This window comes from Scatophagus argus, chromosome 16, assembly GCF_020382885.2.
Source record: "Scatophagus argus isolate fScaArg1 chromosome 16, fScaArg1.pri, whole genome shotgun sequence".
In the NCBI taxonomy this organism is placed as follows: domain Eukaryota; kingdom Metazoa; phylum Chordata; class Actinopteri; family Scatophagidae; genus Scatophagus; species Scatophagus argus.
This window is the reverse complement of record NC_058508.1, coordinates 21,452,118-21,467,301: the sequence shown is the minus strand read 5'-3', so window position 1 is coordinate 21,467,301 and position 15,184 is coordinate 21,452,118. Positions and strand designations below refer to the sequence as shown.

At 47.4% G+C, this 15,184-nt stretch overlaps 1 protein-coding gene and 1 long non-coding RNA gene across 2 annotated transcripts in view; one reads left to right on the top strand and one right to left on the bottom strand.

Moving 5' to 3' along the window:
* The window catches only part of grin2ca (glutamate receptor, ionotropic, N-methyl D-aspartate 2Ca), a 49,160-nt gene extending 41,402 nt beyond the window's left edge, over positions 1–7,758 (bottom strand). The window contains exon 1 of the mRNA XM_046414278.1: positions 7,465–7,758. The gene's annotated coding sequence lies outside the window, so the exon portion shown is untranslated. The remainder of the gene's footprint in view (positions 1–7,464) is intronic.
* The window catches only part of LOC124072700, a 91,779-nt gene that overhangs the window by 44,235 nt on the left and 32,360 nt on the right, over positions 1–15,184 (top strand). The window lies entirely within an intron of this gene.

Sequence of the window (15,184 nt, the reverse complement as noted above, 5' to 3'; positions counted from 1 at the left end):
TTTATTATTGTAGGCAAATATAAGACTTGTATTAATCATCCTTTAGCACAACGCGATGCACCTGGGAGTCAGTGAGCTGCTGCAGCAGGTTTACTGCGGCTGTCAGAGAGGTGGAGCGTCGAGGCTTCACATGTAGCCCATCAGCTGTAACTCATATCAGGCGCTTGTGTCTTTGGACTCATTTAGACAAAATATCTTTGCTTGCTCCATTTTCTGAAGGTCAGCTCTCAGGATTGCTAACTCCTGCAGTGACTGTTTGTGGAGCAGCTTGGCAGAGGTCCCCTGTTGGCCACCTCTAAACCTGTCTGCTGATTTACTGCTCTGCTCTTTATTGTCTTCTGTATCACGGCTGTGTGATAAATGGCAGCCTCATGCTGTCATATGAAAAGTGTAAGACCAAGCCAGATGTGCACCCAAAGTGAAAGCACAATGGAGGCTCTTCAGTCCAAACCACATTTTCTTTAGAGATTTATCTGTTGACTCCTGGAGACAGATGAAGCAGTTGCAGATATATTTAAGACATGCACGCCTCTGCATTAACGATACACGACAAGTGATTGATCGGCCACGGGATGAAAACCCGTCCGTGTGAAATCCCAATAAATCTGATGTGATCTTTACTGCTCAATAAGAGCTGGGGGCGACTTGGAAGTGAAGGTTCCTGAAATGTCTTCTAAATTTTCACATACTACAGAGGTAATCAATTGAAGGCTATTCAGGCCTCGGCTGGTGTCTCTGTGCATTAAAGGATTTGAATATTCAGGAGGGAAGTGGAGCTGAACTGAGCAGTTGGACTTTCTGACTCTATAGTATCTGAGGGGCCGTGATCAGCAGGTTTTAAATGCCACAGCAGATGGAAAGCTATGTAGTCGTGCTTTATTACCGTTCTGTCTTTGAAATCCCGGCTCATGTCGTATACCCAGCGTCATGTGACACAGCTCGAGTCTGCTGTGTGGCTTCACATTAACAGAATCAAAAAACATCCAAATGCTTTGACACTGAATCCCTGGCTGCTAAACAGATTTTTTTTTCCCAGGGACTCAGGTTGATGTGCTTGCTTGTCATTGGACAGATGCTTGATGTGTATCTCTGCTCCTGGCTTTATCACATTTCTAGCGAGTGCAACCATCCGTCAGATGGCGTTCGCTTCGTCAGCAGGCCGAGATTGAACAGACTGTATATACAAGTATTTGTAGGCTGCAGATTACAGTGCAGTGGTGTTGAGAATGTAATCCATTTTGCCATAACACATGGGTGGATGTTTACCTGAGGCTTATGGGCCTCGACACGGCGCGCTGATATTAATATTCCTATTTTTGACCCCGCAGGCTGACCTGGTTATAAACCCGTGTTGGTAGGCGGCCTGGCGGCTGGCGGCAGAGTCCGCTGCCGGTCTTTGGTGGCCCCCTGCGCTCTGCCTCATGTGCCTGCGTATGTGGAGCAGGGATCAGTGTAAGACCCTGGTTAAGCTGAAACCATGGCTGCCCATGCGGAGCCAGACCCCCACCTCCACCCCTGCCACCAGTCCAGCTGTCACCAGCCTGCTCTCCCAGTTGACTCGGTGGCTGCCCACACATGCAGCTGATCTGTGCCATGCACACACACATGAACACATGCTCTAATCCACATATGAGCATACCACTTTGTCTTTAATCTTTCCTGTGTGGTTGTGGTGCTCCTGTCAGTGCTGTATGACAATGTTTCCCTCCTCTGTCCCTCCTGCTAATGTGTTTAAAACAGGCACGTGGGAAATAAACCCAACTGAAGTCAGCTTAAAGGGTCAGTTCACCCAAAATCACACTCTTTACTGTTACTGGTATCTCGTCGGGCAAATCATTTTAATTCCTGTTAACCTGACTGAAAGCAAGCGAAAAACTCAACAGCTACGTGCCTTCATTCGCAGTATGGGCCGTCTTAATGACTAACTAGAGATAAAACTACAATGCAGATCACAAAAAAATCAACATGTTAACAAACAGAACAGGTAGAAGAACACCAAAACAGCCATCACAGAAAATATCTGACCTTTTAGCTGCTATATTTTCTTCACTGGCTAAGTGCCTAATTGATCAAGTACCAAAAACCAGAAACAAACAAACAAACGAGGAACACAACACAAGAGAAGCTAAAGGAAGTGAAGGTGCTCTGTATAGCTGCAAGGTGATTTTCAGGTGGATTTCTGTCTAATTGCAACTCAGACATGTAAAACTGCTGCACAGAAAGCAATCAGAGCGTGTCATAAACAAACCTGTCTTTTATAGTTTTCTCTGGAGATGACGTATTGATTTTTGCTACGATAACGAGTCTTCGGGAACTTAAAACCATTCGTCATCGTTTGGAGAGGCTTTTTATGCAGCTCCTAGAACCAGTCCAGTGCCAAAAGCTGTGCCTGTTTTTAGAGCATCTTTCTGGGTCTGTCGAGCATTTTGCCTGTCAGGTGACGGCAGAGAGTGACAAGAGGGATGAGGAAGGGAGGGAGGAGGCGTGACAAAGAAAGCCAGAATAAACCTTAACTACGTCACAGTCTCACGCTGCCTCTGTGTAGTGCGAGTATCAGTGTGCATTTCTTCAGATTCATCACGCAAAGTCGGTTTGCTCCCCTTTCACTTCGCAGGCTTCATTTCTAAGGTTATCGTTGTCGTCATCTGTCACGGTGACGCTCCCCACCGTGTCACCACTCAGGGCTAATTGTGAAAAATTAATCGGCACACATGCGGCTTTGAACAGAGCGCAATTAGGCTAATCAATTTTCCGCATTACAAATTACATATGCACCCGCCCGCGCCACACACGCTCAAACACTCAGGTTGGTGTCAGTATCCACAAGAGGCAGAGGAATGACAAGGAAAGAAAGGAGATGCCCCCCTCCCCAGCCCACGGCGTGTCAGTTTTCCTTCTCAACAGGGACAGGACGTTAGACAAGGTGCAAGCGGCGCTGCGCCATGAATATAAATGGACCTGGAGTCTCTGTTGTGCCCGTGAGCGCAGCCATAAACCCGGGGAGGGAGAGCAACAACAGCCTGCCAGATTCCTTCTGCCCCGAGTTTAAGATCTCATCAGATAGCTCGCGTTGTACGAGAGCACCCTGCGGAGTTGCGCACCTGCAGTATCGCAACGCAGATCTGTGCTCGAACACGTGAAAGTGGCCTGTCAGGCCTCTATAAATTGGCGGGAAAAGAGGTCACGTGGTGATGCAGCATTGCCCGATCCTGAGTGAAATTTACAACTCCTCCCTCATGACCTTGGATAAATTGCTCCTCCGTCCCTCCCCTGCAGTAAATGTTTTACAGCCCTGGATGCTTGTGAGCGGCTGTCAATCAGCGCGACGTCCATTTGAAGCTGGTGTCCGCGCAAGCGTGGCCAGCATTTTGGTTTTATATGAATCTGTGGCCAGCTTCCCCAACTCTCCTTTTCCTTGTTTTTGTCTTTCTTGTCAGCCTCCTCCCCTTGTCCTCTCTGTCTGCGGAGACTCTGAAGATGGCGTGAAGTCTGGTCTCTTAACTTTTGATTAAGCACATCAGCTCTGAGTGTTAGTGGAAGAGCTGGACAGCTGACAAAGCACCCGCTAACCCTGAGATGCAAATCCAGAGGTCGTTTCAGTCAACACATGCTAAGATGCTGCAGAATCACATGCAACCACACAGCAGGTTGTCATTTGCTTAAAAATGAATCTGAAAATGATTTGTCATTTCAATCATTAAATTGTTCACAGAAATTAACCATTTAGTGACACTGCATAAAAAGTCTTTTTGGGGGGGGTTTGACATCTGTCAGTTGGAGGTTGGAGTGTTTTCACAGGTGGCGTTCTTATTGACGTATTTATCACTGTTCATACTAACAACTAATTTATTTTAAAACGTATCAGAAAACGATGGAAAATATCCATCACAAGATCTCAGCCTTGTGTGATTTCTTCAGACGGCTTCATAATCTCTTAATCTTTGAAACCGAAAATTATCAAAATGGTTGCCGTTGATTGGTTTCCTGTCAGTTGACTAGTTAAAAGACTTTAAGTTTCAGGTCCTCTTGTGTTTGTTCAAAACAAACCTGCATAAGTTACATCACTTCCTGTGCAGGGGATTTTTCTAAATAAGACGCTCCTGCGTAAACAGCAATCGTAGAATCTGCTAAATGATTCCGACAGACAGAAGCACAGCTAACATTCATGTAAATATGAAAATATCACAGATGTTTTCAGGAGGGACATTTTCCTGACGTTTTGTATGTTTTACTCTACAACAACACACCGGATTAATGCAGTGATTAAACAGTGCTGGGAAAGAAAAGATGTTTTTGTGTGACTGAAGGTCTCTGAGCGGGTTCACACAGAGCATCACTCTGTGGCTGTCTCTTCTGTGTGTTTGTGTGTGAGGTGACGACTACTAGAGCCTCTAGTTGGCGCTGTGGGGAGCTGTTGACTGACCCTGGAGAATTTCATTTTAGCCAGAAAAGCCAGATTAACAATAGTCATTAATGTTTAAAGAGCTGTCACGATAACAGGTTTTCAGTACGCGATTATCATGGCCAAAAGAACTCACAAGATAATCAAAAGGTCCACGCGGCGCTGGATCCTTTACACCACATCCTCATGTGTGTGTTGTTAACATGATGTCACTGTTTGATTGTTCGGGATCGTGCTTGTCTGTGCACAATTACGTTTCAGACTGTAACTGATATCAAACAAGTCAGACTTAACTGCTGCTCGGCACTTGGACTTTGGACGAGTCATGACTAGAGGACGACTGTGTTGGACATTAAGACAGTACACACAGTCCACAGTAAGGACGTTTTGTACAGTCAGTGTATTGGCTATAGTGTAGTGTTTCAAGAATTTCCCTCCAGGGATAAATAAAGGAATTCTGATTCTGATAAGTGAGTGAGGGTCCTCACAGGTACAGCAGTACAAACGTGTGTGTGTGTGTGTGTGTGATGTGAAGGGGAGGGGGAGGCTGTGGGATCAGTAGAACATCTGTTTAAAACAAAATAAATTAGTTTAATCACTGAATGTATCATTTGTGTTATTGATCAGGCTCCTCCCTCAGCCTGACGTCCAGCAGCAGCTTCCTCCATCACCGCGTGTGTGTGTGTGTGTGTGTGATGAGCTGAGAGTCCTTGCATGGGCTGCTCCTGTCACATGTTGCCATGTCTCTCTGTCTAACACACCCACACACACACACACACACACACACACATACGCCCACACACACACATACACATGTACATACCACCACATCCAATTACTGAAACTAGGATATGGTTGGCATAACATAATGAACAGCCATTTTTCACCTGCCTAACTGGTGCTGCAGCGTTCACTCCGTCTCTCCACACTCGCAGGTGAAGCTGGTGGAGGAAAAGCACATTTCATCTGTAGAGAGTTTAAACCTCCACCAGTGGGTTGGATGGTTTTACCAAAATGATAACCAGTACCGGATGTTTAATGGGATATTCAGCTTATGTTTTACCGCCTGACATGAATAGCTCTATGAATTATGATTTTTTTTTTTCCTCTCTCAAGGGTCGGTTCCCCCACATGGCAGAAAAGAAATACATTTTCTCATTTGCCCACAATGCTGCAAACAAAACTCCATCGCTGTGGCAACGCAGAGGCAGAAATTAAACCACAGCCGCAACAGTCGGTCCCATTCCCGGGTTTGTCAAATGACCGGCAAGAAATAAGAAAGTAGAAGCAGAAAATATTCCCCTGAAAGTTTTTCCAGGATGTTCAATCTTTTCTCTCGTCAGCCTGTATAGAAACTGTTTAAAAAACAGTGTGAGGGGGGCTCAGTTTCTCTGAGGGAGTCGTCCCAAAGGGTTCAGTATGGTCTAAGTGTTCTAGAGCAGCTGGGGAACCAGTGTTGTAGAGGAGTGTTTTCCACCCCTTACAGGAGATGTTTTGTGTACTGACAGCAGCTTGTCACAGGTTACACTCTGTATGTCTCACTGCTTCATCCTGTCCTGTCGCTCACCCTGTCACCCATCAGTTTTACCCTGTGGCCCTTTGGGGGCTCCAGACCCCTATGTTGAAAACAGCGGTTCAAGTCTGACATGGACGAGTCCTAACAGAGGTGGACTGGTTGCTGGAGAGGGACCAGTTTACCTCCAGGGGCACTGCAGGACTTTTTCCCAGAGGGACTAATAATGTAATTATTATTTCCTCTATGAACCGCATGGATAGAAACCACTACTGGGGAAAGTGGGAAAATATGTTAATTTTCTAAGTACCGTAAGCTGAACCTTTAAATAGTGGATGCTGGCAAAAGAGACGGACTCAGTTCTTGAAAAGCCACACTGTGACCTACAGGACCGGTCCCAGTAGAGTCCTTGTCCCTCTGCACCACAGTTGCCTCTGATTTGAATCAGACACACCAAGCTGTGCCTTCCTCTCACATGTGACTCCTCTGCCTCCAAAGCCATTTTCACTCATTTCTCTATCCAATATGTTCCAGTTTGACAGGCTTCTGCGGCACATGACAGAATAATCTAACTCTGATGAAGAAGCAGTCAGTCACTGACAATCTGATCGGTTGTTATGGATGACTTCCTCCCTTTAGCTCCTGGAGCAGACGGCGTCTTGACACTTTGTAATGAGGAAACACGTTGCTGATAAAATGTGACTTTGTTCTTGTTCTGCCCTGCCGCTCTTGTTTTCTGTTATCTTTTTATTTATTGCCTTGTGTGTGACTGCTTCTGTGGGTTCACTTTAGGTGTCTCACATCTCAACCAAGACATCAGTGTGAACACGGTCTTGTTCGCTTTGTTAGTCTGCTCCACATTTCACTCACAGGTCAGTCGATCTCAGACAGAACTTAGCTTTGAGTTTACCAATTCAGCAAAAGCAAACCAAAAAGACCTGCTCTGTATTCATGGAGCCAAAGTGTCAGAACGAGATCCTTCAGTAACTACAGGAGGCTCATTTCCTCGCATCCTGAAAAGTCACTCTTCAGTGGCAGTTCAGTGTCAACAGCAGCAGCAGCAGCAGCAGCACAGGCAGTGCTATCCCAGGTCCGACCTGCAGGTATCAAAGCCCCTCTCGGCTGCTCTAACTGTTTACAATGACGCATCGATCCGCTCTGCTTAATCCCCCTGGCAGCTCGGTGAGTTAAAGCAACAGTTACAGGCACCACACACACCTACAACAGCCACAAAAGCCAAACACAGCGTGCCGTCTGATGCCCCCCGACAAGGATCCTGTCGAGTGCAGCTTTTTATCTGATCCTCTGCGCTCTGATAATTTCACTAGTGACAGTTAGAAGAGGGAAGGAGGAGGAAGAGGAGGAGGAGGTGGAGGTGGAGGATGCTACAACACACCTCAAATAAAAAGAAGGAAGCCTTCTCATACTTGGTCACACTTTTAAAGTGAACAAAGAACATTTTGAGGGGAAATTGAACCGCAAACAGACGAGTGTTGAGTGAAGGGATGCTAAGTGCAGCATTAAGTGGGTGAAGAAGGTGAGTCCTTACCTGTGATGGCAATCCACATCCAGCCCTGGCTCGTCACCACTCATCCCGTGTCTGCAGCTTCAGCTGTCCTGGTCCCGTTTTTCTTTTTTTTTTTTTCCCTTCCCCTCCTCCTCTTCTTTCTCTTCCTTCTTTCTCTCCCCTTTGGCCCTCTTCCTCTCCCTCCCTCGTCCTCTCCCTCCTCCTTTCCTCTTCCTCTCCCTGCACTTGTTTGAGTCTATTTCAGTGGCAGCAACAGAGGAGCCTGCTGCGACGGTGGCATGCTTTCCAGCACTTTGGCAGAAGGTCACATTATCACTCGCTGATAAAAAAAAGAAAAAAAAAAGAAAAGAAAAAAAAGGTTGAGGGGAGGGAAGGTGGAGGAGGATGCACAGAGTGATGGAGGGAGATGGAAGTGAGCAGGTGCCGGGGGAGGAGGAGGAGGAGGAGGAGGAGGAGGAGAGACAAAACAAATTCACAAATGGTGGCTGCCCACAGTTGTGCTCTGGGTGAAATGTTCCAGGTTAGACTGAAAGTTGAGACAGCTCAGACGAGGGTTTTCAGGTAAGATGTCCCACAATGCTTTGAGGAGGAACCTGTCGGCGTGCATATTTGAGGGCAAAGCCTTTTTTAAGGTCCTCAGCAGCTGCTCACCTCCAGGGACGAGATAATTCCGAGACTTGAGAAAAGCTCCGAAAAGCTGCCAGAAACTTGCACCTCGTTTTATATATCGGCGCAAAACAAATCCCTCTTGTCCTTCTCCGTCACCGCCCGCTTCGTCAAGACACTGGCGTACTCCATCTTTGGCTGAGACACCTGTCCACGCTGCGAGTCCCATCTATCACACATTCTGCAGGGTGACCCTCGTCTTCATTTCCACCTTCTCCTCTGGTGCGAGCGGCGCTTCTGTGGCGACTCCATCAAAAATAAGACTGGAAGATGTGATCCAGCCCGGGACGAGGATGTCAGCAGCCGGCGACAGATGGCTGGGGGGGCCGGGGCGGGGCGGGGTGGGGTGGGGGGACAGATGCGCGAGTCAGCTGCTGGAGTTTGTGTCTTCTAAAATCTTAGCTTGGATCTGCCGCCTGCCTCCCCTGTTGAGACACACCTTGTTTGTTCTTCACTTAACTGCACTTGTGGTCCTGCATGTCTTTCCTGCTCTTTTCCTACCTGAGCCCCTCCTCCGCCCGTCAGCAGAGCTTTCACTCTGGCTTCACTGGCCGGCTGTAATCCTGATTCCTACACTCCATGTCACAGGAAGGGCTTGTGAGCTCTAATCATTATGTAGTAAGGATTTATCCGCTCATTCTGCCTCCCTCCTCTCCGTTTCCCTCCCTCCACCCATCCCGTCTATTTCCCTCCCTCTGCTGTTACAACTCTACACCACACCACAGCCTCTTTCTCTCAGTGAAGTGCATCATGTCTTCCTCGGGACCCGTTTGTTTGTCACCTCGTTCTTTTTTTCTTTTTTCTTTAATGTTTTGCCGTCTCCGCTCCGTGTCTCGTCTGTCTCGCTGCAGCTCACATCAACAGGTTTGTCCTTGAGATGTTCTCTGGGACAAACGCAGTGAGCGCTCGCCTTTTCCTTACATCTTTGTGTTTTTATATCCTGAAGCGTGAACTGTGCACATACAGTGAGCATGGCTGTCTGCGTGTAGTGTGTGTGTGTGTGTGTGTGTGTATTTCCACATGCAAACTCACGTCAGAGCCTGACCGAGCACAGGTTGGCCGATACCGGATGGCAGATCTCCGTACTGACATGCCGAAACACAGTTGCTGTAACACAGTCTGTCCACCAGAGAGCACAGGCGAGTGCGTCTCGCTCAGTGCATACATCACACAGCCAAAAGTATGTGCACACCAAACATGTTGTTTACAAGCTAAAGGTCTCCTGCTGAAACAGCCCCGCCCCCCCACATGTTGAACATCAGAGCAGCAGTGGGATGTCAGGTGTTCCAGTTCGGATGGGCTTAAGGAGGACAAGTGGGAAAAATTAGCAAAACATTTCTTTTGAGGAAGTGACCTAAAGATGTTAAGAACACTTAACGCTCCGCTTCTCGATCATCATTTCAGCATGAGCTTAACAAACTGGAGTGAGACTGCAATGCACAGTGTTGTGTGTGATTCGGGTCTCGGTTTTGGTAATGTGAGCTTACTGAAGCACACTTCACTGGCCTCATAAGAAGAAGAAGGCGACATTATTGATCCCCTGAAGGAAAACCATTGAATGCTTGAATTTCTGGAGCACAGTGATTGATTTTGCTTCACTAAGAGTCAGCAAGCTGTGTGGCTTCATAAGTGGAGGAGCTGTTGGTTTATAACTCAGGTGAGGCAGCGGAGGCTCGACCAAAACCAGGTTCGAGTGATACCATTCCATTTCAGTTGAACTGGATGTGCAGAAGTTGAGGGTTTGGAGGTGAGATTTTATACTAAAACAATATATTTTATGGATGGATGAAGCATGTCAGTTCTGCATCCATGAACATTTTATTTGACAGTTTTCCATCCGTCTCACAGTATGCACGTACAGAATGAATGATAATGGTCATCGCTGGATGGCGTTTTACTCGCTGCCTCTTTGCTAAAATACAACCTTAGCTTTGACCTTGGCTGACCTTGATCATCATCCATCAAATGTTGTGTTCACTGCTCATTTTACTGCCCACCTCTCAGCACTGAGCCTCTGTGTTGTTGTCTTGAGCCTGCAGGATGTGTAGAGTTGAATTTCTTTGAAAGGTCACGCTGGTGTTCAGGACAGGAAACAGCACCAACACCGGCTTGGCTTTGATAGACCAGCGCAGGCCGTCTGCAGGTGACTCATGTCTGTCTCTTCTTCTCTCAAACTCTCCACAAGCTCGCTGCCTGAGGCCACTTTAGCTCCATTTCGCTGTTTCGGTGGAGATGTGATCGCCCCCTGGAGTTCAAAGAAGGGAACTGCGTGAGACATAATCGTTCAAAAATAGCTTCACCTGCGCCTTCTAATGCACTTTGTTAAACATTCTGCTTAAATTCTTAACATTTTCGAACCAGTAGCTCGATTCTCTCTCTGTTCATGATGTTTAGCCATCTAGTTGTATGTTTATTTAATTCATTGCTGTACTGGAGCAGTAACTTCCACACACATGGTGTGGAGGAGAGACGGCTGAAGACAGCATTACTCAAGTTTACATTAACTCATTACGTTACCGCAGGTGCAATAAAAGCTTCCCAAAAAGAGCAAACTGTGAGTACGAGCTGTGTAAAACCAGAGACGGAGACGCTGCATCGCCAGGCTGAAAATAATCTCCGGTTGCAAACTGTAGCAGAGCACATAAAGCCATTAATCTTAATTTCTTCTCCTGCGGGATGAAGCTCTCGAAAAACTGAATCCATTCTCGCAGGCAGGAGGACATCAGAGGGGTTTTATGAGCCTGTCAGGGCTGCACTGAGAGATGTGTCAGCACGGCCATATTTGTTTCTCTGCGGCCGAGGGTGGAGGCCGGGCAGCATGACCCCCATCGATCGCCGTACCATAATAAATGTCCGTCAATCCCCTGCTTGTGATCAACAGCGTACAGAGTTGGCTTTCCTTGATCGATAGGCGATCGATAAGGCAAACAGATGGAACTGTAAAGCAAGAGATAATTAGATGTCGACTGGTGCTCGCTGGCTTTTCTGGTTTGTTGTAGAAGATAACAGAAAAATGTTTGTACCTGCAGCCCACCTGGTGTCAGCTGGACACATGACACCACAACAATCTGTGGGCATCCAGCAGGTTAAACACACAGTGAAGAGCGTCTGCAACCTGTCGTAACTCCGCAAAAACATGAGGCTCAAGCAGTGTGGGACCGTGGAAATGTCACATATTAGATCCTTAATTAGTTCTGAAGTAATGCGAGGCAGAATTACAAAAAGCGAAATTTCTATTGAATTCTTTTGGATTCCTGTTTACTCAGTAAGCTAACGTGTGCATGTGATTTGAATGTGTTAGAGGTATTACTCGGACATGATTTTCCAGCATTTCGGCTCTCTAATAATCCTTCACCTGAACCCGATCTCTGCAGACTGACACGTTCTGCATGCTGTAGGCTGGCATTCGTAGTGAACTGAAAGGCTTGGCTGAGCAGGTGGGCTGAGCGAGGAGGAAGTAACGCACGTCAGGGGCGGCAGCACAGGGAAAGGCAGGCATATGCTCTCTCTCTCTGTGGCCTGGCTTTCCCGCTTCACCGGACAATATGGCAGAGAAGCACATCTGACCCAAAATAATGTCCTCACAGACGGCAAAGCGAACGTCACCTCAGCCGTCGTCGGGGCTCAAACTCCTGGCATTTCTGAACGCGCTCTCCTCGTTTCTGAGTTATTTTCAGAAGTGTTTCTGTGACAGAGGCGGGGAAAAACAGTGAGCTAAAAGGCCAAATTTGGCTGTTGTAAATCCCAAGAGGGAGGCCGAATTTATCCCCGTCGTCTCCAAGTATTGACCAATGGCATCTCAGCTTACAGCCTGAAACCTGCGTTTCTGTGTAGCACAGCGAGGCTCTCGGTTCTCTCTGTTGGCTCTGCTGCAGACAGGAGAGCAGAAAAATAAGCAAATATGGACTCTCAAACATGTTGACAGTCAAAAACCGTTTTTTATTTGCCCCCTATGCCCTGTAGGTCACAGTGATGATAACAGTTAAGGAAGGATTGACTTGTCTGTTTTCAGGGCAAAAGAAGGTCTTATGCCCTGCTGACAGATCAGTTTGGTTCAGCACAAGGTGTGGGGCTGTTTTCTTTTGACCACAACCCAAAAACATAACCAAACAAACAGAAGATGTCTGAAACTGCTGGAAGCAGAAGCAGAGGTTTCCCTGGTTTTGCTGTGGCTGTGTGTTAGTGCTGTAGAAGTTGTAATAGTGTTGTTAAAACTCACCTTATTTATCTAATTTAACCTAAAACTGAATCTGCAAAGTAAATGCAGGGAAAGTAAAAGTTCAGCGTCAAATATTTTAATTAGATGCACAAGATGTCATTACAGTCCTGAAGGGTCTCTCAGTCGAAACAGCATGTGACGTAGCGTGGGATCATGGGAGTTGTGGTCTTCACTGGTGAATAGCCAGCATCACTGAGGAAAGCCTGTGTGTGTGGCTCAGGCAGAGACCTTCACAGACCAGGACACGTTTTCAACTTTCATTTATGTTGTGACTCTCCTGAACTTACAGCAGCAGGGACTGAAGCACACTGTTAGCTTGAATTGAATTGAGCCTTGTTGGAAACATATGGGACACCACAAATATTGCATATTATACATTTAAAGCCGCCCTATGAGAAGAAGAACATGGAAATGACGTGTTAAACAGCTCGGTCATGTGGTGGTCTGGATCCTGTGCAGCTTCGTGTCCTTCGGCTCCTCAGACCTCCTCTGACCATCCAGCAGCGTGTGAAGCTGCAGCCTCAGCTGGCGTGGCGAGCCACTCTGAATGCTGAGTCCGCCGGGTGTCCTGAGGCTGTCTGGTGTCTCTGTCCAGCAGCCTGAAGCCTTTCGGTCGGGGCCTGAGAGCCTGGACGCAACCTGTCATGCCATTAAGCATCTGTGCACTCTGGGAACTCGTGCCAGGCCCGGACCTGTTGCCTGATGGATGATGCAGTCACTGTAAACAAGTCGACATCGCCCCTGGTCCATTTTCTCTCTTTGCTGCCATATGCTGCCAAAAAAGAGAGGAAACAGAACACAGAAAATGAATGAGGCTCGGCTATGTTTTTATAGAGCATGTCTGTTATACAGACGCGTTTATTTCCTTGCTTGTCTCTCCAGCAGCTGCAGCTGAGCTTAGCTTGGCCTCATGTTTACAGATGAGTTGCTGGATCAGCGCTGAGACGTGTTTCCAACCCGGACCCGTTAGCTGAACCGAGACAGAGTGACAGGAAGCCTGAAGGTGCAGAGGACCTCAGTGACTGTCCTGTGTTTGTAACTTTCCACAATCGACTGATTGACATTTCTGTGACGTTTCACGGACCAAACAGACAATCGATTAGTCGAGAAAATAATCTGTGGTTGAAGGGAGCAGCATGCAGGCAGAAGGAGGCTGTGGTTTTTCTCTAAGCTGTGAGTTAGCTGGAAGATATAATCTGAGGCGTCACACAGTCACGTTTATGTCTGAGCCTTCATAAATCAATGAAATAAACACAAACAGAGCTGTGTGTGTGTGTGTGTGTGGACGTGGTCAGAGGCAGTTGACGTAGTTCAGCCTCCTGAACCTTTTAGAAACTGGAAAAACGCTGTAGCTCGTCCACATATTCCAGTCTGAGGCTGTTCTTCGTGCTTTGGTTTCATCATGGCCCTCTTCCTCCTGACATGACGATGCCAGGACCGTAATGAAATGTTTTTGTCCGGTTTGATGGGGAAGAAGCCGACCTCGACATCGTCAGCTTTGAGCTTTCAGGCCCGTTTTCCCCTCCTGTGCGTCTGTGCGACGGGCTCAGAGGTCTGATTGAGGACGCTCTCTGCAGGCGAGCGTCACTTGTTAGCACCATCCCCGAGACTTCACACACACATGCGGCGGCTGAGAAGTGTGTCCTCAGCACCTGTCCGGGCAGCTGCTCTCATCACCTGTGCGTCAGCGCCCTCTAAAGGCCGCTGTGACGGCCGTCCTGACACCATTCAGACACTCTCTGGTTTGGCTTTTGGCTTACAAGTGAAAATATAGAAGGAAAAAACAAACACCTTTTTCTGAGGTATCAGAAATTTTCCGAGCTCTACATGCAGGGCATCCACCTGCATGGCCTTTTTTTTGGCTTTGGTACGACTAGGGCAGTCATGCCAACTGTCCCATAATCCACAGGGTGAGTAAAAATGGATTTGGCTGGAACAGACGCCCAGTAAGCTGCCTTAAACCAACAGGCAGGAGCGTCCACAGCACACATTCTCTCATGTACATCCTCATTTTTCACAGGTCCAACTCGCCCTGCTGTGACTCTGACCCGAGCTCTGCAGGCAGCGTTGTTTTTTATTCCGAAATCTTTGATCTGGAAACAGATTTAGCGTGCATTGGCAAACAGCAGCAGCTGTCCGTCATCCCTGTGGTCCACCTCAGACCAAAGGTGCACGATGGAACGCTTCCGCCCCCTCTCATCGCAGCACAGACTGGGTCAGGTGATCGTTTTGACAGAACAGAGAAAAGAGAAAATGCGTCCTGAAGAGCTCACCGACTGAACACCTGATGATGATTATTTCCACGAGAAAAAGCAGCACAAGTGCACATGTTTGCGGAGGATGGAGGCTGTCGGAGTGAGCGAGTGTTTCCTGGCACGGCGTCCTCTCCTGCCTCCGTCTCCAGAGGCCTCGGACGACAGACGGGTCACAGCGAAGCCACATTTTTAAATCCGGTGTGCAGATGGACACCAGTAGTGGTTCTAAATCCTGCGCCGGGCGGCAGCAGAGAGAGCAGAGAGACCGATACATCATCGTGTCCAGATTGTCATTTTACTATGAATCACATGTTGGAACACTTTTATCTGTGAATTCAGAGCTCCTGCTGAAGAGATGTTCTCACATATTCTCAGTCACAAAAGCATCTGAAGGAACATTTTTACGCCATACAACATGCAGACAAAAACTCACTTTATGATCACACAGGAATTTTATGTAGTTTAATCAGTTATTTTCTTTAAGGCAGGATGTTATTGTGATGATCAAAATGCTTCCAATGTGCTGCAGGCATCTGGACTGTAAAGTCTCTAATGTGATTAATGGAGCTGTGCAGGATTCACGAGTTTCATTCCTTGCTGT